Source organism: Pseudophryne corroboree, chromosome 3, assembly GCF_028390025.1.
Source record: "Pseudophryne corroboree isolate aPseCor3 chromosome 3, aPseCor3.hap2, whole genome shotgun sequence".
NCBI classification, from domain to species: domain Eukaryota; kingdom Metazoa; phylum Chordata; class Amphibia; order Anura; family Myobatrachidae; genus Pseudophryne; species Pseudophryne corroboree.
Window position 1 is genome coordinate 413,085,142 of NC_086446.1, and position 7,197 is coordinate 413,092,338.

General features: G+C 38.3%; 1 long non-coding RNA gene across 1 annotated transcript in view; it reads left to right on the forward strand.

The window, feature by feature from the left end:
* The window catches only part of LOC135057844 (uncharacterized), a 46,674-nt gene extending 44,640 nt beyond the window's left edge, over positions 1 to 2,034 (forward strand). The window contains exon 2 of the long non-coding RNA XR_010244406.1: positions 1,760 to 2,034. This is a non-coding gene — a long non-coding RNA (uncharacterized LOC135057844). The remainder of the gene's footprint in view (positions 1 to 1,759) is intronic.
* The last annotated feature ends 5,163 nt before the right edge of the window (positions 2,035 to 7,197 follow it).

A 7,197-nucleotide genomic window follows, 5' to 3' on the forward strand; every position in this document is an offset into this window, starting at 1 on the left:
TGCCATTGTACCGTGAACATCAGTCCCTGCGAATATGTTCTCACAAAGGGAAATCCAAACGGATTCTGACAGTCAGCCAGCGACCTCGGTGCAACCTTTTGGCCTAAAAACAATATTGTGAGGTGTGAGGTGTTCAGAATAGACTGAAAATGAGTCGAAATCAATGTTATTGAGTTTAATAATACCGTATAATCAAAATTACCCCCAAATTCTATGATTTTAGGTGTTTTTATGTGTTTTTTAAAAAAATCATCCAGATCCAAAACCAAAACCCGAAAGGGTGGTTTTGGCAAAACCAATCCATATCCAAAACACGAGCGGAGAACCAGATCCAAAATCAAAACACAAAAGCCGAAAAGTGTCCGCTGCACATCTCTAATTTAAAGGCACAACAATACTTTTAAATTTGCTGAAATATGTAAATTAGCACTTGAATGAAGGTGTTTGTGGGTAATACAGTGCACATGTCCTGTTTATGCCAATAGGGATGCTTTTGTATAATTTTGTATAATTTGGGGGTGAATTGTGCTTCTATTGAGGGTGATTTTAACACAAATAGAACAAATAGAAATCAATGCACATTCAAATTCACAAGAGAACAAAAAGAAAACCTGTTAGTAAATACTCTAATTACAATAGAAACACTGGGGTTAATTTTGGGGTTAATTTTGTGGGGATGTTGGGAGATTTTAATCAATTTTAAACTAGACCCAAAGTATATATACCCCTTGGTTCCCAGGAGGCAAGCAGCTCTGTATCTTCTTTTATTATTACAAAACATTATTCCATTGCTATTAATGTCTTGGGTTAAACATGCAGTTGAAAGAAGAAATAAAGAAGTCTTTACAGCATGTTAAATTTGATATATGAATGACGATCAGTGGTATTGATATTTTAGATGTTGGGTATTATGGTGTTTTTTAAAAACAAAACAGCTGTTTTCTATGGTTATTATAATGGGACAAATATGTGATATTATTCACACTGTGATACAAAAGACATCCTTACATACAGGGGCGTTTTCACAGAGGAGTGGGCAGACTCTGCATGGGGCTTCTCCTCTCCACGGTGCAGTTGGCTCTGGCATTGTGCCAGAGTCTACTGCGCATGCACATGTCTCCGGAAACATGGTGCCCGCCATCTTCCGGAGACTAATTTCACTACTGTGCATGCGCGTTTGCCATTTTGGCTGTGATTTTTGCTGCGGCTGCAGCACCTGGTGCAGGAATCCGGAAAGGTAAGTAATAAAACATGGAAGCAGGGGCCTGTGTGCAACGCACACATTGCACCAATTATAGAAACGCCAATGCTTACAGTACATAGGGAACATCATTAAAATAAATGTAAACAATTTGTTTTTAAAATTAGCTGATTCACAGGAAACTGTGTTAAGATGAGTTGTATGGTATATATTAAAGTTGATAGCTGTTTGGTAATAACGGCTAGAAAACATAAGTGGCTGGTTTACTGTAGTTACAAGAGTAGATGGAACATTTACAGGATTCTGTAATAGGAATATGGCAAGAGACACTCACAGGAAACATCAATGTTTCCCTTTGTGAAAAAAATGTATTGGTTAGGACCGTCCTGAAATTCCTTTGTTATCCTTAATGACTGGTTAGATTGTTCTGTAGTGTAAGGAGTAGGACACAAATGAGATAGTCTTAAAAAAAACCGTGGGCATTAATCAGAGTAAATTAATTAAAAGAGAATGCCTTTAAATGTCTGACAATAATTGATAATACTATTTGTATTACAGACAGTGTGGGTTGGATGCTCCATGAGAAGCTGAAATGATGTATACTGTTTAACAACTCAACAAGAAATGCATCCCAAGTTATTCTTCATGTGGCCAGCGACAGTATCGTCCTCTATTTATCTTTTACTATTCATAATTTTGCAGCACTATTTTATAAATATTGTACTGAAAAAGACATTATCCATCTTTCATCTTATTGATTCTTTGTCACTTATTTGAAAGGATATGATCAACAGTCAAGATGCATCTGAAAATAAAGAAAATGTGCTCCAAAATGTTTGAGGGGGATGGTTATCACTTTTGTGAATTGCCATTATAGCGTTTCTGTATAGTTATCTTAATATTTGGGCTATGATTGCTAAGCAGTATGCTAATTTGACACATTTGGGCAGATTCAATGACACGTAGTATACCATTGACCAACACACAGTGGGCCTGATTCAGAGATGATTGTGAATGCATTAAAAGCTGCAATCCTACATACAGCAGATAATAAGCAAATTACTCAGACATCTGAATTACTATTGAGTTGACTACCGGCGGCTTTGCAGATCCCAGCAACTGCGTACAAATATGCAGATCCTTTGATAACAGACTGCCTGAGTAAACCGATGGTCGTGCAGAATGGCCGTGGGAACTAATGCCATATTTTGTACGGATGGGATCGCCCCAAAGACGCGACATTCCTGTGTTTTTGCCACCACTCCCCATTACCTCCCCCAAATGTTTCCTGACCGTCAATCATTTGCACATAAATCCTCACTGTAAGCAAAATACGTTTCCTGCGCACATCTATGGCATGCGTGGAAAATCTAGAAATGTTGCTGGACCCAATGTGCCTTTCAGGAATGACACATACCGGGCCGTACACCACATTTCATTGAATCCGCCCCTATACTCGGTATGTAATTGTTTCTATTCATATAAGAAGTCTTTCCTGTGAACGTTTCTATTTTTAAGCTAAAGTTTACAAGTACGAATTCTTATTTGAATATTGTGAAAATTAAAGGTTAATCTTATTGTAGCAGTTCTTGGGGGTTGGGTACGATTTCCCGACAGTCACAATCCCGGCAGTGGCTTCCCAAAGTTCCCAATAGTGAAAATTCCAACAAATTTTGGTGAGTAACCCTAATTTACTCCTCCCACAGCCTACTGTAACCCTAACCCAACCCTCACACAGCCTAACCCTAACTATCCCCTCCTGCAGCCTAACCGTAACCCTCCCTCCGCAGCCTTACCCTACATCTAACCCTAATACTAACCAACGGGATTCATTGGGATTTTGACCATTAAGATGCCGCTGTTGGGATTGTGACCACCAGGATACTGACTGCATCCCATTCTTGAGAAAAATACTGCTCACATATTGTAATGTTTGTTGACATGTAATGCAGATGTGTTTGTCTAGCAAGAAAAGGTTTTATTAGATGTAGGAAGAAATTAGTGTCATTTATAAGATAGTAGTACAATATTGCTCACTGGATAGCAAGAAATAAGTCCAATAGAAAAATCAATGAATATAAAAAATATCAGTTTATGGAGTTTATCTAAACATAAATTGTGCAAATGATTTGTGCTCTATGTTTGATAACATAGTTTTTAAAATTACAGTAATTTAAGAAAAAAAGTATTTTTAAAAGTGATAATGTGATCACTTTGACATAAACTTAGAGGCCCAATTATCAACGAGTTTTAGTTATTTAAAACTTGTTGCATATGATAAATTGTGCTCCAGACAATCAGCTCCTAACTGTCATTTTTCAAACACAGGACAGTTAGGAGCTGATTGGCTGGAGAATCATTTATCATATGTAATGAGTTTTAAATAGCTATAACTTGTTGATAAATGGGTCAATTAGTGTTTAAAAACTAAAGAAGTAGTGGATACAAGGTACTGCCCAGTAGAGATAGTAATGATTAAAATGGTAATGTTTAAAATAGTTTTAAAAGGTTTAATTAGTGAAGTCAGCTTTGGGTAAACTAACATTAGAGCTACTGGATTTTAATTAAAAAATAGAATGCTTAAATATTTTCTATTTGCCAATAAAAGGGATGTGTGTGAGTTAACAGGGTAATATTGTTAATAGGAAAATATTATTATACTTTTATGCTAGACCTTATGAATGATATAGAGGAGACTCACAATTGTACATCACTGTAGACAGACAGGTCATAGTGATGCACAGATGAGTCTCTGTGAGGAAACGAGGTCTGTGAACAATGAATATACAAGGGTGGTTCAATACATAAGGTAACAAGACCTTTTCCATGTGTAATGATCTGTATTTTATTCTAATTTCCCACCAGGCCAGAGCAGGCAGACCACTGCTTCCCCTCACGGCCATTAGACTGTGCCTCATGTCCATCATACTGTCCCAACATCAGTTGTAAGATGGCGGGGCTGGTGGAAACATGGTCAAACATTGAGGTGAGTAGTGTGATCATATTTCTGCATCTAAATGGCACATGAGCAGCTGAAAATCACTGCCAACTTCTTGAGGTATACAGTGATAACGTCATGTAACAGGTTTGAGTTTGGTGCAGTGCTTGTGGTGGACATGCTCTTTCGGCTGGATCGTTGCTCTTCTTGAACATCTGTCCTGTCATTAACAAAGGCAATGCACCAACCCAATCCTGTTTTTTTTTCTCCTGTGTTTGCCATGGCAGTCACATAACTACATGGAAATTAAATGGAGTTTTACCGCCAGCATAACTGGGGGAAAAAAAAACAAAAAACCTGGCCTCCATTTAGAGCACTGACTCACTTCTTAGCCCCTGACTATCCTTGGACAGTTAGACTGCATACAAAGTCTCTCAAACTTTCTACCTGCTTCTTTGCAGGTATTGGCTTTGCTGCCACAGCTAATCACAGTCTCAGTCCTGTCTCACAGTTGAGGAACCTCCTGGCCTACTTACATTGAACAGGCTCATCAGCCTGACTGCTTTGCAGCAATAGTTAGCTCAGTCCCAGAGTTTGGTGGCCTTCCATGTTCCCTACAGGTATAGGCTCAGGCCTCCTGGTCCTCAGTAGCTTCCTAGTATACTGAGCCCTGATTGGCTTTCCCAACCCTAGTTGGGCAGGATACACAAGCTATGGCCTGTCCTGACTGCAGTCTTCCTGACTACAGCAATTAGGTGTGCTCAAACCTGGCTTTTCTTTCCTGTGTGGGTGTATCCTTCCTGTTGCACACAGAATGGATGTCTCATCAATGCAATTTACCCTGATACTGCCACAAAATAAATAGAAAAATATATACAAGCATCTGGTTCTCTGGGCAGGGCATGTGCACAAGTTTTGTATGCAATGTATACTATGCAAACTGGTGTAGTTCTTACTGGGTGTGCTACGATATTCTGGCTGTCGGGATCCCGGCGCCCAGCATACCAGTGCCAAAATGCCGTCAGTGAGCGAGTGCAAAAAAGCCCCTTGCGGGCATGGTGGGATATTTAGTTTCCCTCCAGGGGTGTCATGGACACCCCAAGAGGGAGAATAGTTGTTGGTATCCCGGCATCAGTATGCTGAGTGCTGGGTCCTGACAGCCGGGATATCAAATGCTTCCCATTCTCACTATGCATCAGGTCTGTTTAGATCATGGCATGTGATGGTATACAGGGGAGAAAAAGTAGGAGGCTGTTACAGTGAAAAAAGAGCTGTCCAGTGTTCCAAAGCCTATTTGCTCTCTACATCATTTTCCATGTCAGGCACATAACTATATGGAAATCATATAAGTCTGATGAAACCAAGTAGAAACAATAATTTCCACACTACTTCATATAGCCTTCCACAGTGATTAACGGGAGGGAAAAAACAACACCTTTTTTTCATGTGAGTGTTACTTTAGTATGAATAAGGACTGTCTTATTGATCAATTTGCTAATATAAAAATATAATTATGAAATGATTTTTATACACTCATTGAACTGGGCAATTGGTCAGTGACATGGAACAGTGGCCAGTTTATCATGGAAAAATATAAATTGCTTAATTGACATTAAAATTAATTTGAACTAAGGCTCAGAAATAGGTGGTATCAGGGGGAGAAGGGGGTTAGTTGATCAGTAATAAAACAAAACAAAAACAAAAGACTTGTTCATGTTTTTTTTTTAAATAAAATCCCAAGTTTCCCAGCATTTGCCTGGGAACAATAGTATACCAGTTTGATTTTTCAGAGTTATGAATAATAATAATAATAATAATGTAAAATTGATCCTAATCCTAAAACAAGAAACACCATATACATCAATAACTTTCTAAGGGCGCCTTCATTATAATGGTATAACTATTGTAGTCCAATCAATGTGTGGAGGTAAACAGAATTGTAAATGAACCACTTAGAACGATCTAATCAACAGCAATTGAATGTACTGCTACTTGTATGCAGTTAAACTATTCTTATGCAAGTGATGAGAGGCCTCTAATGAGACAATGCCTCATGCAGTCCTCGCTGTATTTCAAAGGATACAAAAGGTATGCTAATGATTATGCAAAGTTAGAGGAAATAATGGAGTCAAATAGTCTTCTTTTATAACTCGTAGCAACAACTCCGACCAATGAAAATACTTGATTAATTTAGTTTACTAGCATGTAGCTAATCTTATGAAATGCCAATACATATTGGCGTTTTCTATAACCTGTGGCATGGCCTGTTATCATAACCTGCTAATAATATTAGTAAGCTTACATCAAGACTGAAACTTTGTTTTTCCCCCCACATTTTGCAGCCTAAATTTTTGAAATTTGGATTTCATATAACAATATCTTACTGGGACTCTCTCTCTGTGCCATTCACACCACAGATTAGCAACTTTATGTAAATGTGCAACAGTGTGTCATTTATTATGCACCATTCCAATCTTAACATTATAAAATAATATAGGTGCCAAATAATGATGTATTGGCTACTGCTCACTCAAATGGAGGAGTGATAAAACTCCATACAATTAAAACATATGGAAAACAGAAATGGGAGCACTACCAATGCATCATAGACACTGTAAGCATAATATAAAAATGTTTAATATCAATCACATATATTAATAAGCACAAAACAACTAAACACTCACCAGGTCACTGTACTGGGTGTTAGTAATCTGTTATGCACACCAGTGCCTGCAGGAAAGTACTGGTGTCAGAACTGTTATGCACTCCAGTGTCTGCAGGAATGTACTGGTGTTTGAACTGTTATGCGAAACAAATGGACTCACAGACGAACTGGGGAATATGACATAACGTACACAGAAGGTGATAGGGTAACAAAATACACACAAAGTGAACAGAGAAGCCCAGAGGCTAAGGAACTGGGTATCTCCCTTGTATTAGAACTGCACAGATGGAAAAGCAAGATGTTGTGTTTTAATACGTAGAGAACCCGAAATGCTGTTGCTAAGGGCAACAGCAAAACCCTAAAGGGTTACCAACGGGTGTGGCAGTAAACTCC